This window comes from Chaetura pelagica, unplaced genomic scaffold, assembly GCF_000747805.2.
Source record: "Chaetura pelagica isolate M959 unplaced genomic scaffold, ChaPel_1.0 scaffold174, whole genome shotgun sequence".
Taxonomy (NCBI): Eukaryota; Metazoa; Chordata; class Aves; order Apodiformes; family Apodidae; genus Chaetura; species Chaetura pelagica.
Window position 1 is genome coordinate 656,942 of NW_009953722.1, and position 19,438 is coordinate 676,379.

The 19,438-nt window shown below is 36.6% G+C and overlaps 1 protein-coding gene across 4 annotated transcripts in view; it reads left to right on the forward strand.

Moving 5' to 3' along the window:
- Positions 1 to 19,438, forward strand: part of EPHA7 (EPH receptor A7) — a 158,783-nt gene that overhangs the window by 79,070 nt on the left and 60,275 nt on the right. The window lies entirely within an intron of this gene.

Genomic DNA, 19,438 nt, shown 5'->3' on the forward strand with positions numbered 1-19,438 from the left:
TTCAGGAATAAACTGGGACAGAATGTGGGGAAAAAATTATGAATGAAATGCCAGCTTAATGGAATGACAAGTACTGATGTAGAAACAAATGGTTGACTTTGTAAGATGAGATATTAAGGCTGGAAATATTTTTTCTAGCCATTAGACCAGTGAGCTTCTGCAGCAGCTTTTTGATGGGAGTAGTGGGAGATATAATCTGATTTTAAGGTGGAGTTTAGTCGTTCTTTTGGAAGGAATGACATCACATGGTTGTCTGAGATGGCTGGTGACTGGACACAGTGATCCCAAAGTACACTTCCACTCCTACCTTCTTAATTAGGAAAATACTTTGTATTTTGTTATGTTCTCCAGTTTCTCACCTGTAATTTGATGGTGGTGTTTTTTTATTGCTTAAGAGAGGTCGGACATAGAAAAGAAAAATCTTTGTTGGGAATGCAGAAGTCTGGTAATTGATACGTGAACTGGAGATGATGAAATAGCTGCATGTAGGGTAAGAAACAAGGAGGACACTGTTCACATTGAAATAACTGGAAGGGATGTATAAACAGTTATGGCAGTTTGTATAGCTGTTTAATACTGATGTCAAGACTGATAAAGCATAGAGTAAGTGTTTCATTGGATAGCATAAATTTAGAAGGCAAGCTACAACTTATCCCCAGCTTGTTTACTTTTAAATGAATGTTGCATTTGTTAACCTCTTAGGATCTGTAAATTCTGCATCACTGATATATTTAAGTGGATTCTGACTTCACCATGTTTTGAATCAAAACGTTCCTTCTGTAGTTAGAGGACAAATCATGTTGTAGTCAGTAAAGGAGTAGTCCAAAATAATGCTTTACACTGGGACTACAGTTACATGAGTTTAAGTCAGATTATCTTTTAAATTTTTATATGATGCCATCAATGGTTCAAATGCAGAAGAAAAAATTGTAACTGATTCTTAAAATGCATTTTAAAGAAGTTTTTCCTTACTTTGTGTTGCACAAAGCCTGAAGACTAGAAGGTTTTTCTAATACAGGAAGTAATAGTGGAGTCTTATGTAGTGTCTTAGGTTTAAGGGACTCTTTGGAAGATTGTGTTTATCCTAGATTTGTTAATGTTATATATCTAAAATCTGACAAGCTTCTACTTTCATATGTTGTGCTGCTAATGACTCAGCCCCTTACTGGCAGTGAAGCAAAAAGCATGTCATTCATAATAAAGGTGATAAAATGAAGCTTTGAATCCCATTATAAGGAGGTACTTTGCAACGGGTCATTAACTTGCTCTATGGCATGAAACCCCTGGAGGAGGTTCTTTAAGGTTACGGATTATAAGTAATGACATAATTGCCTGATGATGTAGAAATACGACCAAAGTTTTAAAATGTGGTTTCTCTGAATACTTTAGGTTCTAGATGCCCACTGACTAATGCCCATGGCCTGATTTTCAGCAATGATTAGTGAGGGGAACTGTTCCTTTCAAAGGCTCAGGAAAGAAAATGTGATAGGACACAAGTTCACCTTGCACTGAGATGCTCAGTCAGGCTTCAGGGACACAGCAACGCAGACACCTGCCAGACTGCTTGGCAGGAGTACTTACTGCATAATGGAAATGCCACTTCACTTGCAGGCAATCAGCATCTCCGAAAATCATGATTTGGGGTACAAAACCAAAGTAATTGAAAAGAGGAAGGCACTTCTGAAAAATCTGGATATTGATATGAATTGCTCTTGTAAATTTTTTTTTAATTTTATGTATCATTATTTGATGCTTAGACAGAAAAGAAAATGGATTTCTCCATTGCTGATCATAGTTAATTTATCAAAAAGTACAGCTCTGTGAGGAATTACTTTTTAAAACATTGTGGGTTTTCAATCAATTTTTCTTCCTTTAACAGATTGATCTGTCATTCTTGAAAGATCAGCAAAATCCCACAAAGATCTAGTAGTTTTTGTACAGCTTTTGAACATAAAATTGATTCTTTTATATCTGTGAGAGAGTGTACATTTATATGGGTTTTAATAACCTGCATTCCTCTACTTACCACTCTTGTTTAACCTCAAGGTAACAACCTAGAAGTTTTCCAGTATTCTCCAGTATTTAGTTCAGTGTGTTGTAGCTTACGTAGTTGTTGACTTATGGTCACTGCAGCTATACTTTAAGCTGTTTCTCTTCACTTATCAGAATGAGTAGGGTTATGCTGAGTATATTATTACTTGACTGGGATGTCTGCAGTGAGAATCCAGATGTTGAAAGAAGTGCTAAGGATGACTCAAAAGACAGTTTTTTCTCACTGTATTTTGCAGAACCCGTTGTCCCTTGTGGGAAAAATAATTTTGTGATCGGATTTGTTGTTTTCCAAATGAAATAAAAACCTGCAGTCCTGTCAGCTGTAGCCTTGGCACAATTTACAGAAGAGATGCTAACCTCAGTGTCCAGAGCAAATTCCACTTTGAGTAATTATGTCTCACATCCCTGTCGTTCCCCCTGTAGCTTCAGTTGGATCAGCTATTCATTTCCTGTCCCAAACCTTTGTGTAGCATTTCCATGTGCTCTGTAACAGTTTCCACATTTCACCCTAGAGCTAGCTGTAATCATCTTTCTTTGTCTGTCCCCACATAAAGACATGGAATGATTGTGAAACTCTTTGCAGGCTCGTAGAGAAGCTAGCCAAAGGCCAGCTGCAATAACTAAATTAGGATAAAATTCTAGATCCAGCACAATTTTAATATAAACCAGAGCATGAAATGGCTTTAGTGGCATGTGTAATAGGTAATCTGCTCCTGTCAATGGAGAGAGGACAGACATCTATTCTCATCACTTTAGACATATCTGAATCATTTAACATGGTAGATCATGAGATAGTACTTCCTTGCTTGAGAGAGGTAGCAGGATCCAAAGTAATACACTAAAGAGGTTGGCTTTCTTCCCAGACAAACAAATCCAACAAGTAGTCAGGGCAAACCACCTTTCTGTTCTTCATTCTGGTGTCCTTCAAGAATTATTTTTACTGCTACTTCTTTTTGTCATCTATACTTGGCTACTGAGTAAGCAGGTCAGATCATATGCTTGAGATACAAAGATCATGCACATTTCCTTTTGTATTTTGAGACCTGTAATAATTTCAGTTTCACTGTAGTGGCAACTGATTGCAAGAAAACAGGACAGAGGTAAAGAGTAGTTAGTTGAAACTGAGTGCAGATGAGGCAGAGATGGTACTAGGAAGAGGAAAATGACAAGTCAGTCAGTTTCCAAGCTCAGTATAGTAGCTTCTGGCCAGATCTATATTATCTTTTGATCACTGCAGGCCCTAATTTGGGAGTACTTATGTATTCTGTGTTGACACCAAAGCTGCCACAAACTGACATCTGTAAATAAAACTGTCCCTCTTTTCTGCTTGTGTTAAAGTGTCTGTCTCATCCTGCTGGTTGTTTCCATCCCTGGAAACATTCAAGGTCAGATTGGACAGGGCTCTGAGCAAACTGATCTATTTGAAGATGTCCCTGCTTATTGCAGGGGGCAGGGCAGACTAGATGACCTTTAAAGGTCCTTTCCAACCCAAACTATTCTATGATTCTGATGTTGAACTGGCTGCAGTTACATGTACATTTAGCGCTTCTCCCTTGGATGATAGCAGCACCATATACCTGAGCAATAAGCTCTTACTGAGTAGGAAAGGTTATCTAATACAAAAAGTTGCAACAACTCAGACTACCATGAGAACATCAGACAGCCTTACATTGACTGTTCAGAGAATTGAGCTAAACTTCAGTCTCCACTCTTATCTTCAGGATTCTCTGGCCTGGGCTCAGGTATCTAAAAGTCTTTCTCAAGCCCCAGTGCTTGATAACTTCACTGCTGGAAGTTCTCCAGTAGATTTCTTCACAGCGTATATATATATATATATATATATATATGTAAGGCTTATCTATGGGAGAGAGCAAACAGCAGTAGTTCGCATCAAAGTCTCTGAGTTAATTCCCAAGGAATCTGATGACTATCGAAATATTGCCTTATTTCTGTGTGATGCAAATTTTTTTGGACTTGCCTCTATCTTGATAGAGCTACAGAGAAGCAGCCATAAAGGCACTTTCCAGCTTGGATGTTCAATTACTCTTTCCTCTACTCCTTGAGAAAGAATGAGAAATATATTGTATACTTCTGTACTAGTACAGCTCAAAGGACTACAGTGAAAATATGCCACATTATAACAGATGAATATATAGAAGGGAAATCATTATTACAAGAACTTGCTGTATTATATGGCTCATAAACTTTTCTTCTGAAGAAGTTGCTAGCTTGCTTTTTGTTCTGTTGTAAATCACAAGCATAGATAGCAACTCAATATCTATGCTGAAGCTAAATAGTATAATAATTGAATAAATGCTATGGCATATTTGTGCTGGAGTTTTTTATATATATTATTCCTGTTATCCAGTAGCCAGTGATGCTGGCTAGTGGGCAATAGAAAATCCAATTTATTTGTGTAAAATTCTGAATCTTAATTTTTAAATTATTTAGAATGTTGTTTATTTTACAAAAATGTATTCCACTTTCCATTATTCTCTGACTGATGCTAATTGCACTTCTTTTGGAGAACTTCAAAATACAAAAGATAGTAAAGAGGGTTATATAGATGTGGCTCTGCGTGTAACTTCATAATATTTGCCTTATTTCTGGAACTCATGTCTCTCACCATTTGGTTTGTTACTGAGATTCTCCATAATGTTTCTTGAGTCAAAAAGAGTTGCATTCAAAAATTACTCTACAGAAAGAGTAGTGAAGCATTGGAACAGGCTGCCCAGGGAGGTGGTGGAAGCACCATACCTGGAGGTGTGCAAAAAACGGGTAGATGTTATGTTTTGGAGATATTTTAGTGGTTAGGGGTTGTAGGGCAGATGCTTGGACTTGATGATCTTGAAGGTCTTTTCCCACCTTAATGATTCTGTGATTCTAAATATGTCTGACATCTCTCTATTATGAAAATTTTGATACTACTCCATTCACTTCAATAAAATTACTCTTGGATTTCATGAATGTAAAGTACAGAAGCATCACCCTTTTTCATCCCTTTTGAGCTTCCACTAAGATGTCTTTGAATTTTAAACCATGGTATATAGTCTAATCATGCATTATTTTGCTGTTTTCTTATTTCTTATGCCACTGCAACTGTTTAAAAGCCCTAACTGGGGTGGGGAGTTTTTCTGGTTTTGCCTTTATGATGACACTGTGCAAAAACAAATGCCGGTCTAAATCAACTGGTCTTTCAAGTTAAATAAACGTGTATTCATTATTTTCAAATTGTTGTTCATGAAGACATAAGATTATCTCAGGCTTCTGGCATGTGCAGTTGAGGACTCTCAGAAAGACCAATTTACAGGCCGTAGCAGGTAGAGCAGGAAAAGATTACTTGAGCTTCTTGTGGCTAGGATTAATCTGCTCAGCCATTGTGCTGTCCCTGTTTCACAACAGCTGCTCAGGCTTTTCACATTGACAGGATTGGGGCTACCCCACACCTTCTGTCAGGGTCCCAGCAGGGGAGTGGAAAGTGAAAAGCTCTTGCTTAGTGTAATTTAAACCTCAGTCCTTGTTCAGACTTTGGTGTATGAGGCTCATTGCCCTAGCACAGTGGCAGGTATTGTTCCTCTCATTACCACACTGAACTTTCTGATGCGATTTCTATAATTTTGGCAGTTTAAGCAAGTGCCACCTTCACAGTGTTGCTTTGCCTTTTCTTAAGGATTTTTATTTCTTTGCTCTGGACCTGAATGTTCAATTACAGAAAGAGGAGATTAACAGTAGTGATGTGGGCCTCTATCTGATATAAAGGCATGTACACACATGTCACTTCTGAGTGTTTTGCACACGTGGAAGTCAGTTCAGGCTAGTAGTACCTCTAGGACTCCAGCAGGATGTTGACTTCACTGCTCGTGCAGGTATCCCTGCTTACAAAAAGGGGCATCTGTTGTTTTCATAAAAGGCTCTGACACACTGCAGCTATCATACCTGTTTACTGAAGAACCGATTTCAGCTCTGCATTTGCAGCTGCAGGGCTTTGGGAGCAGGCTTAACAGCCCACCAGCCGTGCCTGCCTGCAGGCTGGTGCTGCTCATCCCAAGGGTGGGGCAGAGAGACTGGGAGCTATTTATAGCTGCTGCTGCACATTGCCCAGGTCTTGCAGTCATGCAGGAATTTACAGGGGCTCTGCAAGAGGCAAAGTGGAGGTTTATTAGCTCTGGATTTCTGTTTTATTTATCTGTTCCTTTTGCAGCATATTCCTTCTATTGGATTTTGTGGGTTTGAGGCAGACTATAAATAGATGGGTTTCTTTCTTCTAAATATATTCATCAGAGGAATAGAAAAGTTAATGGCCACCTGGAGTTAAGATTTTAATATTTCAGTTGTAACAAACCAACTCCAAAAACAATATTTTTTTTTTTTCCCTGGCAGATTTGGTGTGAAAATGTTTAGTTGAGCAGATGGAGCCACAGCTGGTAGTGTACATGTTTATCGGGATAGTTGGCATTTAGCTGCATCCAAAACTGATGTCAGGCTTAAAGATGCTAAAAGGCAGGAATGACTGGAAGCTGAGATGGTACTTCATCAGATCAGATAGGAGCAAATTTCTATAATTTCCAGTACTTTGACCTCATAAGAATGATTATAATACAGTGGGAAGTTAAACATTTAAAACTAAAATTTAAAAATCTGAAAAAATGTGTATACATTTAGTATTAATATGCTTTAATAAATAGCCTGAGGAGTACAGAAAATAGCCCAGAATGCAGTAATGTTTAAGGCCTATTTAGCAAATAGAACGCATCTGCTGATGTTTAATTATCGTGCATGTTTTGTTGGCAGATCTCAGAATCTGCTTAGTTCATATTTACCAACATAGTTGCTAGTTTCTCATAAGAACATTCAGTTGGAACTTTGAGAAGGGAAGAAGGCACATTAGTAATAGTGAAGAACCAAAGGAGCAGAACAGATACATGTAAGATGATAATGAATTTTCAGTTGTGTCTCATGCACACAATGAGGTGCCGTGTCCCATTGTGCCAGGCCCTGTACAAACAGTCGGGGAGAATCCCTCTGCCAGGGACTCTGAAAGAAGACGACAGATTTACACACTGAAAACATAATTTCAAACAAGGATTTCAGGTTAAAGCTCCTTAGGACAAGCTCAATAGGAGCAAGTGACAGAAGTGTACTCTCTGTGGCCCAGGCCATGCAAAAGTCTTATGATAATGTGGGATATTACTTTGTTTAGGTTAATAATACTGCATACATTTACATCAGGAATTAATTTGGACCCCTGATATCAACAGTATTTCTGGAATTATTTTTTTTTTTAAGGATTAACAGTGTGATAATTGTTTTTTTTCTTCCCTATTTGATTCATTTTCCCTATACAATTGTTCTCTCTGTGCAACTTTTCTCCAGAGTCTTGGACTCTGAAGACATATGGAAAGTGTTTCTCTCATCTCCATATCACACAGCATTTGGTAGTGCTGGTATGGCAGGGATCTGTTCCAGTGGCACTCCCTTGTTCAGGAAGTGAGATTTATTCACATTTATTTCCATCCTGTAGATGGCAAAGAGCCTCTTTTTTGGCATGTGGTGTTCTGAAACAGACTCCTTCATTTGTTGTCATTTTACAGGTAGCAGAGAAAAGTATCTCTCCAGGCACACAAAATGGCTGCATTATAAATGACAGTCTAAAGGGAACCAAACTGCTTTACTAGATGACCAGTGATGCCTGTCACCTCTTTGCCGGTGGGTTGTGAATGCACAGTGTAGCAAAATGTAACAGTATCTTCAATAACAAAATAACAACATGCAGCATTGTGCAAACCCTGAGCATTTCTACTTACCTTAGGGCATCCTTGGAGTCTGCTGTAATACAGAAAGCCCCCCCTCAGCTGTCATCTCCTGGGACCCATTCCAATTTCCATCATAGTCCAGCCTGGGAAACATGAAGAAGTGCCAGAAAGGCATCTTAAACCTACATTTCAGTGAACTAGGCTTCTTAAAACTATAAGTTTGTACAGAATTCAAGTGCTGTGTTTCTTCCGTGTTGAAAAGTGGCATAATAAAATAATTGTGTAGCAGCGTTTAAAGGTGGTTTAATTGTAAGCCTGTATCTGAACAAAAAAGTTAGCCAAGCATTCAAATTGGTCATGTCCCTTTTAAAAGCATGGTGATGTCCCTTTTAAAAACAGATAGGCATTCATGCACTCCAGTACACTCACCCAAAGGCAGGGCAGTAGCAGAAAATGAAGTTATAATTATGCAAGCTTAATGATGGTGAAATGATAGCACTTTATGAGATAAACAGCCATGATGTTTTATAAGGCAACACCTTTGTTACATATATTTGACTCTTTCTAATTCCACGGGATGGAAAGCACAGTTTCCATAATACAGTGTGCAGAGACACGTGGAACCCCTTACAAATGGGATTATTTTCCAGCTATGTCCAGATTCTTTTGGGGATATACGAGTCAGTAATCTTAGTCTTATCATACCTTTTAGTTTTTTAATGCCATCTCAGAGCCTTACTAATTATGTTGGACCATACTGGCTCCAGAGAAATAAGCATTAACACACGTATTCATACTTTGGTAAAAAAATATTTTTACAATGACATTTATGCTGTTTAGTGTATCACAAATAAATGTGATAACTGGAAAGGATATAATATTATTTTCTTTCTATTATTTTTTCAACTTGAGTTTTACATTGATTTTTCAAGACTGTAGCACATAATTATGAAAATTATATTACATGACATTTAATTATAGTGAAAATTTAGGGGTTATGTTCTTACCTTGCGTAATGAACTTGGATGAAAATGCTTTGTATACTGATGGCTGCAGTCCTTTAAAAAAAGCTCATATCAGTAGTCTTCATGCTCAGGGTATGACACAGAAATACAAAGCTTATCTTTTGGAACTCTTTTTTCAATGGGAAGGTTGATAACGTACATACATTTTCAGTAAAATCAGTGCTTTTGAGTAAAATACTTTTATTAAAATGTCACTATATTAAATCGTACTTGCTCTTAGTTTCTAGTGAGACCCAACATTTAACCTGTATTTTTAAGGGCAGGTGTGGAAAAAAAAAAAAAAAAGAAATTTTTAGTCTCACCTGCATCTCTTTATTTTATTTTCATGTGAGATCAAGGCATACATCAAACTGAAATTTAGCAGATGGAGTTTGCACTAAATCCAGATGCAGTTTTCAGTAACAACTGGTGGTGAATATTGAAGAATAAATAGATAAGAAAACATGTATTTGACTCCTAGGACCATATCTTTCTTCATGAAGGTTTTTGTATACAGTATGCCAGCAGGATTTAGCCTTTTCAGTAGGGTATCAAAATCAGGAGTATATTCCAAAACAATGCAGAGACAATAAGAATTAGGAATATGATTGCTTGAGTAAATTAGGACAAAATTCAAGGAAGCTTCTTCTGCACCCTGGTTAGCGTAGTTTGCCTTGTTTTGGTAAACAAAGATTTTTATAATAGAAAAAAGCCTTTTCACAACCTACTGATTGTGCCATGATGGTTTTACTCATTTGCAGATTCTGGAACCAGCTGCTGCTATCTACTGCTGCTGCAATTAGAAAATCATTCTGTTAACATACAATTAATTTGATAAATCTTAAGCTTTCAGATTTGTATATTTATTATGTACTACTCATAATAGAACCTATAGCTAGTACAGTTTTTTTCCAAATGCTAAATAATAATAATAAATAAATCAGAAGGATGTCTTGTATTACAAAGCAAGTCTTTTTCATGGTTGCCATCTCTGGAAGAAGAAAAATTTCTGGTGGGTGTAGAGAGGATAATCTTACGACCTCACAAACTGTTGCTAATACAAGTAGCAGTAACAGTCTTACATTTGCAGAAATATTCTTATTAAATAGGCAGAGTAGGGTCAGTGAATGACCTTTTTGTTTAATGCAATTATTACATTATGTTTTCATAGAGATACACCTTGTAGGGATCATGTCCTAAATATAGGAAAATCCGTAAGAAAATACAATGTTCTGATTATTTTCTAATCTTCATATTCATCATAAATAAGGGTAAGAATTATTATCCAATATTGCAGTATCAATTTCTGATGGAGAGATACCAAGTATTACTGAAGATTTGAAAGGAAATAATTGAAGAAGCGCAGAAAACAATCCAAACATATCAACTCCAAGTTTTGTTCCTTAATAATTTAATCATACTGATTACTTAATGTGAGTTTTGTGGCTAATTTATTTCATAATTACTTGTCTGATTAAACTACACACATAGACCCCATTCACTTGAACTGTTAGAAATGGGAAGGCAGTCTAGCTGATATCTGGATCATACTTGGTGATACACCTGGAAATGGTGTACATTTTCTTTCAGCAAAAATGCCTTAATCTCTATGCCTAGTTTTCTTTCTTAATTTTATTATCCTCCTTTTTTTTCTCAACTGACCTGTCTATTTTAACCTTCATGCCTTCTGTCAAAAAGAATATAAAACTCTCACTTCATAGAAACTACATGGTTGCACTAGAAGCTTCTGAGACTTCTTTTTGGACAACTCCTGATCTAGAGCAAAGTTTCTTAAGAAGTAAAAGAGAGGGTGGAGAAACTCAAAAGTCCTCGTGTGTTGACGCCTTCTATCAGCAATGGTCAGGACATAACACAAGTTTTGTTGTTTTGAAGCAGTATCTAGTTCAGCATTTTTTGAGCAGGCATTTTAGTTTCTCAAGAGTTCAAGCCTCTATAATAATTTGAACTTGGATATCCAATTACTTTTTAAAATTATTTTTCATTTGTGTACTCTTTTAGCCCTTGCACTTGAACTTTGTCCCATAGATAACCATAGTTACAGTTGTCTTCTTCTGTTCATGATAATTTTAGCTGAGTATACAAGTGTTGCCACAGTTTTGGGGTGCTGAGGTATGATCTCGGCTATTCCTTAGCCTAAACTCTCCTGCTAAAATATTTATTCCTTCCACAGACAAGTTCCATTCCAGGGATAGAAAAACAGCATTTGACATGGGCTTCCTCGTTTTTTCTTCCTTTATTCCTGTTTAGTTTTAGGACCAAGAGAGAATCTCTTGTCAGTTCAAGAGAGAAGACAACTGAAGAAAGGCAAAAGCAAATTATTAATAATGTTGAGAAATAAACAAAGCTGTAGAATCAGTATCATATAAGTCTGTTTACCAGATAGTTGAAGAGAATAAAGAAGGGAATCTGAGCAGAATGGATGGTCCTTTGCTGCTGGAGGAATTCAGGACTTACCAGTGGAAATACATTCACAGAGTACAGACAGTACATAAGCCTCTAGGGTCATTTTCACATAGATTTAAGCTTTAGATAACATCATAAATTTACATGTGATACCACATAATAGAAAAGACAAGTTTAAGGAATACTTGTGTTAAATAATTCTATTTCCTCTAATCCCAAACTGAAATAAACTCAATATATCTATGGTTTTATAAGGAGGATCTTAAATGTTCCTTTGAGGGTTTTTTTTCCCCCTTCCCAGCATCTAAGTAGTATAATTAATAGTCTTTTTCTGCTTTCTCAAATTCTTTTCTTCATTTAAAGTCTTTTTGCTCCATACAAAATTTTTATTTGACATCACAACAAAATATCTTTATTCCCAAGAATATACTTAGAGCATTATCTTAAAATATCAGAGGGCTCCAGTCATGATGAGGAAGGTTTATTTGAAATACAACCATGCATTCTTCCTATACAACTGTAGCAATTTAAGGGATGGAACAACATTATTTGAAAATGTTTGCATTATGTACAGCTTTTTGAACTAACAGAGCAGAAATTTTTAACAATTTTGGGGTTAGTATACTATCTGAATCTGCATTATGAGAAGAGAATCTGAGTGGTCTTCATTTATAGAAGAGCTTGGTGGAGAAAGACAGGGAACGTGAACTTTCCACTGCAAAGGAGTTGTTCTTTTCATGGAGGGCCACAGTGAGCTGACATACATGTATCACTTTCTCTATTCAACAGTCTGACCATTTAAGTGTCTCTTGTCTCTTTTCTGTCCTGTTCACATTTGGTTTTGTTTTGGTTTTTTTTTTTGGTAATTCAGAAACTGTGTTTGGGATGTTGCAGCTATGACCAATCCCTATTTCCTGAGCTAAAGAGGGAATGATAGTTGGAGTAAAGAGAAGTTTAGCAAATTTTTATTTCATTCGTCATGACATTCTGGGGACATTAAGGAGGAGAAGTGAAGAACAGTTAATTAGAAGTGAATAACCAGATCTGCATGTTTAGTTACTTCAGCTTGTGATTCATGTCTGCTGTGTGCAAACAACTGAACACTCATCTTGCAAGAGGAGACTTGGTATTTTTGTAGTTGAGATTTTTCCTGTGAGAAGCACAGAACAAAGAAATTTGACAATTGAATTCCTTCTTGAATATCTTGTATTCCTCTCAAGAAGAAAGATGAGAGAATTTGAAGACTGGTTTGAATGTTAAAATGAACTCACTCAGGCAGTTCTCAGGGGTAGCAGCCCTGTTATCTCTAGACAGGGTCTTCTTACATGCCATGTAGACTGAAATAATAAAACGATAGCCTGCTACTTCATGAATGCTCTTGAGTCTGTACTTATTCCCTTCTGAGTCTGAATGTCAGTTATGGCTTGGTTTCTTTGGGTAACTTAGAATAAAAGCTCTTTAAATGATGACAGTGGAAGGGCATTTTCACAGTATAAACATTTTAAGTGTTGATTTAATAAAACTAATCATGTACAATATTTTAACTTTTGAACTGAACTCAAAACATTACTGGCAGTAACAGTCAGAGATACCAGAATTTTGTTGCATATCTTCCTGGGAACAGAGCATGTCATGCTGCTGGAATCTGTTGGTTATACCACAGCAGAGAGGTTTGATTCTGAGCTTAAAAAAAAGCTAAAACCCTCAAGATTACATGCCATGTCCTCTGTGAATGTGTCATGAGAACTTAGACAACACATTTTGTATTTTCTTAAAGCATAGTTTTATTGAAAGTTTGTGCTTGATGCAATTTCACATCTAAAGATCTGCATAGTCAAAGAAATGGAAATGAAGAAGAGAATAATTTTACCACACATGCTGGAGTATAAACTCAGGAATCTCAAAGGTATGCTTAAGATACCTAAGATTTTCATGGCATGGATCTGTTCTTATAACTAATACTTATATCACTTATATATCTGAAAACATTCCGTTGCAGCTATTACAAAATAAGGTTCCTTAGTGTACCTTCAACTGAATGGAATCAAAATGGGTTTGTTTTACAACTAAATAACTCTTTCTAAGGCTCAGTGGCTTCATGCCAATTCTGATTGTTGTGGGTTTTTTTCGTGGTGTTAGTTGCTTTATGTCTTTACATGCATTGAGACACTTTGAGAACATGTGGAGGTTAAGTTTTCAAAATAAGTAAAAAGCTGACAGAGCAGAAAAAGTCCAATAATCAGATAAATATTATTGGAAATATCTAGGAACTCATACAGGCAAATATCAAGTGTATCAGTACAGGCCTGACATGGATAAATATGTGTCTTATCTATGAATCCTTGATAATATATAGGATTCTTGTAGAACTGACTTTGACTGTCTACCTAAAAGATCTTGACAGAATGAGACTAGTGTGCTCAGGTTATGTAGGAAATGACACAGAATGTCTAATTTCTTAGGTAGGATTTATAAATGGGGAACTATTTAATGAAAAGTTACTAGCAATCTTTTTAGGAATTCTGGTTTGGCCAAGTCCTTTCCTCCCAATAATTATTATATAAAAATGCATCCAAGACTGCAATCCTCTTCATTCCAAAGCCTGAAGCTTGAAACAGGGAGCAGCGGAAGGACAAACCACATGAAAATTCACCTTTAAGTTGCAACAGGTTGTCACAGGTGTATTCATTTCCAGATGGAATTCCACCCATGTTGTTTCCTCTGCAGCATGTATGAGGCCAGTGAGACATTAAGCAAACTGCAAGAAATGGGCTCTGAAAGGAAGAATGCAGCAGAGCTCAGAAATGCCAGGCAGAGATCTTTGCACCAAGTGCTCTGGCATCCATCTATAAACCCAGAGTAACTTCACTGGGAATTTGCCTGAGCACAGTTTGCCTAATGTTTATTACACATAGTTAAAATATAGTTTTCAATCCTGTGTCTGCAGAGGAAAGAATGCAAATATAAAGGACTAATTTATCTGCTTTGTGTTCATCTTAAATGTAGTGAGATTATGGGAAGGTAGTGGAATAGATTTAAAGTAGGCAGTTGTGTATGGGTGTGTTATTTAGTTTGGACTTGATCCCACAAAATACCCCTTTTAACAAAACAGGTAAACAAAAGTCAGCATGTTCTTAAATCTGACTTTACTTGGCTGAACATTTAAGTACAGGCTTTCAGGATTTACAGAACTGAGGCTTGTCAAGGTATTCACTGACAGATGGGCTGGTTAAAAATATGTTTACCTCTCCTACCTGTTTCTTGCATCATGTTAAACAGTTTCAGAATCAGAAAATGAAAACATTTGTTTAGAATGGGATAACTCAAATATATTATATATTTTCTATCAGTACTATCTTTCAAGAAGAAAATGTCAACACAGAAAAAATCAAAAGCAGAAAATCCTTTCTCTGTCTTTGTAACTCATTTCAGGTAAATGATTGATTCATGGTAGCTCATAATCAAATTTAGTATAACCTAGAGTTGTATCAGGGGGCATTTGGCTGTAAAGTATCGCTCATTCCGGGAAGCATGAGTAGCAAGCACTGACTCAACAAGCAATCTCTGTGATAGTTTGTATTAGAATTAGCATTTGGGCAAGTAGCAAGATTTATATAGAAAAAAGGGTGGTTTGTAGTTTACTTAGTCATTTGTTCATTTATTTTTTGCCCACACTAATCTGGGAGAGACGGTGAGTGTAAATCATATTTCTCTTTGTGTATTCACTCTCAATTCATTTGTTGAAATACAGAGCTGAAGCTGCTTTTTGGAGCAGCCCATACTTTAGCATATTGAAGACTTTGAGAAATTAAAGCTTTTCAAAGTGTAATCTCTTCCAGGAGGCAGGGAGGGAAAGAATCTTGCCAGATGTTCATCTTGTTAGAGAATGACTGAATGATTTATAAAGTAACATTCAAACTGATTTCATTGTTGAGGCTGGAGCAGATCACATCCTGAATTTATTGCAGATTGGCCCAGATTAATCTGCAGGCCAGCATTTCCCAGCTATGAGCTTTGCTGATTCCACCTCTTACTCTCTCTCATCTCTCTTTTTTCTCTTCCATTGCCCTTTTCCCCTCCCCCCTTCCCTTGGTCCCCCCTTTTTTTTTTTCCTCAGCTCAAAAACAAAGTGGACTAATTTTGATTAGTTTGAAGGCTTAATGGAAGTCATATTTTTCTTTATAAAGCTTCCTGATAATGAAGGGCAATGCTTGAATATGATTTTTTTTTTTTTCCTTTGGGCTTATTCAGAGCTCTCACACTTGCCAGAAGAGGTGATGAAGACTGCATGTGACTTCAATTCAGTGAGCCACTGAGAAATAGGTTGTAGTTTTCAGGAGCAATAAAGGTTTGGCATGGGTAGATCCTGAGATGGAGTTTTCACTTATCATATGGCACATCACTCATTAGTGATTAAGCCTCAAAGGCTTCAAAACAGTGACCATTTCATGGAAGATAAAGAATATCTTGTATACTTGCAGCCCTTCAACTTTCTTTGTGCCTTCAGTCCCATTTTCTTGTCTCTACATTAACACAATATCTTTAGAAAGGTTCTCTCTAACTTTGTCTGTTTATGCTGTCTGAAAGGAGATCCTACCCCCCCCCCCCCAAAAAAAAAAATGCTCTTCAACCCTCATAAGGAAAATTGCTGAAATTTAAGAGCTACAAAAAGATTTCCAACATTTTGATATGAATACAAAGAATCTTCATCCTCTTTAAAAAGAAGTGTTCTCCTTCCCATCTGTCAAAGTGCATAAACCTGCTTTGCAGGAAGCATATCCTTAGTGGTAAACACCAGAAAACTAGTTAGAAGCTGTATGTATCTTTTTATAGCAGTGTTGACTAGCATGACATTTTATTTGAAGCAGTAATCTGGACATTACATGCACAACTTTAGTAAGTTTAAACATTTAATGTTACTACAGATATTTTAATTTTTACGTATACCAATTTCCTTAGAGTCTTGCTTGTCATATTGGAAGCTCAGAGAAACCTTGACAGTTTATAATTTTTTAATTGTTTAAGTAAAATTTGGATGCAATAATGCATTTGTATGGTAAAAGTCCTCCTTGTTTTTGTTTTCCTGTTGTTGTGCTGTACCACAGATGTCATCCTGAGGTAAGGAGTAGGAGCAATGTTTACTCCCCTCTGGGTTCCCATACAAAAACCTGTGTTCTGGTCTAAGAGCACACACACCTTCAGTAGATGTATTACCAGAGGAAGGCAGGAAAGAGGAGAGTGGCCCAGTTGGCATCCCACGATCTGGGGATCCATTTCCTGCCCCCTTGTTTGCAGCTGGAGGCACACAGACTGCTGAACAGCAGCATGCTCAAAAGGCTGATGAAGTGTTCCTCTTCTCCGTTGTGCTCCTGTTTTCCAACCGGAAAAGCACTCTGTGTTATGGAGTCAAAACAAAGCATTTGTGCAGACGTTTTGGCGGACATAAATCTGAATCTTTCACCCCAGCCTCAGAACCTGGAAGGAGGGAGGGAGACATGGATCGACAGAAGGTGTCAGAGCCACAGTGCTTCTTAGGAGGACTGCTGGGGTGTTTCCAGATTTTCCTTTGTTTAAAACTATGTCAGTATCTGAAATCTAGCTAATGTGAAGAGAATTCCTAAATTGATAGCACACGGTCCTTCCCTTGTTGAGGGTTAATTATTGTGTATCTTTCCTTTCACCGTATGGTGGACTTTTGTTTGCTCTAAAATACCTCTCCTTTCAACAGCTCTGCAGATGAGAAAGTGAAGCTCATTAGCTAACGAACGCTGTCATTTTTGCTTGTGATTTACATTGTTTTATATAATTTCACATTCACTTGACTCATTGTCGAGTATAACTAGATCCAGTTAATTAAAACTGATGTTTATTTTTACTATATTTCTTTTTAAAAAAAACTTATGTTTGGGGGTTTTTTTTGTTTTTGTGTACTCTCTGTACTAAAGAGAAAGATTTTCTTTCCTGCACCTAGTTGCCATGTTTGCAGTTAAACACAACCATTGTTCCGTACACTCCTCAAATGACAGAAGTTTAAATCACTTGTTGCTGCAGGATCAATGCCAAGCATCTTTGAGTAAAACTGGTTTTATGAAACCAAAGCTGCCTTAACCATATTAATTCTCATAATGATCCTAGCCTAGATGTGGGTACAGATAGAACCAAGATAGACCATAACCAATTAGGCTTATAATTGCTTATGCATTTTCATTCCAGCTCTCAATTTTTGGCTAAATTTTTTCACACTGATGGGATTCTTTTGGGTTTTTTTCACTTAGTAGTTTATGGAAGAATACAAATGGAGTTTTGAAATAAAATGTTAACCTTTTGCATTAAATTAAAAGTGAAAGGGTTTAATAGTGGGGGTTTTTTATGACTTACCTATGTATGCTTTTTTTGTTGAGCCACACTTGCAGCAAAATAACCAAGAATTGTGAGTTGAAATTTTGGCACGCAAATATTGAGTATTGATTATTATAATTTCTTTTTTAATATTTTGGTGACATTCTGTTTTAATATGGCATAATCACAAGTCTTTGGACAGTACACATTTTATGCATGCACATCTTATGGAGTTATGCCTTATTGAGTGTTATGTATATATTAATGAACATCCATGTTGAATACTGGCAAACAGAGGATAATGGAAAATTTAAAATATTGTCCATGTCTTACTATGCCTTTTATATGGCTCATATAGTCTTAAATGCACTTTAGGAGCTACTGGAAACCAATATTATTGTAATATTAACCTATGTACTTCATTTCCATTACCACTACTGGTAACATCACTGTCTGGATATACCACTGGCATAATTGATTCTTAATGGTAGAATCAGAGAAGGAATTCTGCCAGTACATTATAAATGTTCAGAGAAGTGGAGTATGGATTCTTGCAGCATACTTGTGGTACACAGTTTTGGAAAGCATGCCTTTACTGGAACTAGCTTTGATTGATTTTTATCCCATTTACTACTCCATATTCATATTTTCCTAGGTATTTTTATGCTTTTTCTGCTCATGACCCATCTCTTACTGGCTTGTAGTTCAAAGAATCTTTACTTCAAAATCTAGCATAAGATCAGTTACGCTGAACATTATTTGTGATGTCACAAATCAACTTCATGATTTTTCTGCAGAACTGACTCCTGCTAACCACAATGAAAATAGAGGTCGCCTATCTTGTTTCATACAGCTATTTCTGACAGAGGAAGATAATGGCAAGGAGTGATGTATACAGCAAGGGAAAGTAGATATAATTCTGTTATTTTTCTGCTATGAACGTGCCATATTGAATCCATGAGATCATTGGGTTTTTCACTTGATTTCTTGGAAGTGTATCTAAAATTCTCTCGCATCTGGACAGCCATATAAAACTTTGCTACTGAACTAGCTGAAAGACACTGTCATTATAAGGGGCTTTTTTGCACAGTTTTTTTCTTCTTTTTTAGAACAGTGTTGAAAGGCTCCCATCAGACTTCAGACTGACTCTTGACTACATTAGTCATTAGATACACATATAAAAATGCATTTTCTAACCCCAGAAGCATTTACGCTAAGTAACAACAGCAATACTTTACCAAGGACAAGGTTAAATGCTAATGTCCTGTTTACTTCTGGTACCAATGTATTGCGTGGGGAAGTAGGTAAGGGTCCTCACTCTGAAGGACAGCTTTATGATTCTAATTTCTGGAACTTCCTGAGTAATTAGGACATGCTCATTTATTATGCCAATTTGCTATGGTTCTGTCTGGGAAACAACAGAGATTCTTCAAATTTCTTTCCACCATTTTAAGTTTCAAATCTTTATCTGCTGGTTCAACACACATTTTCCATGTCTTCGTTCCTAAATGTCTGCCAGAGAGTATTTTTAAAAATTATCATTAGGTATTACAGAGACAACTTTGCACAGCTTTCGAACTTTGGATTAGGAAAAACAGTCAAAAGTTAGTTTTGTGGCTGCAAGTTTATTTGAGGTGGAGTTGATGTATGTCTTACTTGGAAAAGTTTAATCCAGCACATTTTCGTGATCTAGAGTAGTTAAAATAACACTTCTCTGGAAGACTGATGAAATACACATTTAACCAGACTTCAGATTAAAAACCTTACAGTAAAACCCAGAAAAATCTCTTTGTTCTTTCTGAGCAAGTCATTATGCTAGTCATTTTTGATTGCTGTGATTTATTAAACTGTTCTAATATTAGAAAT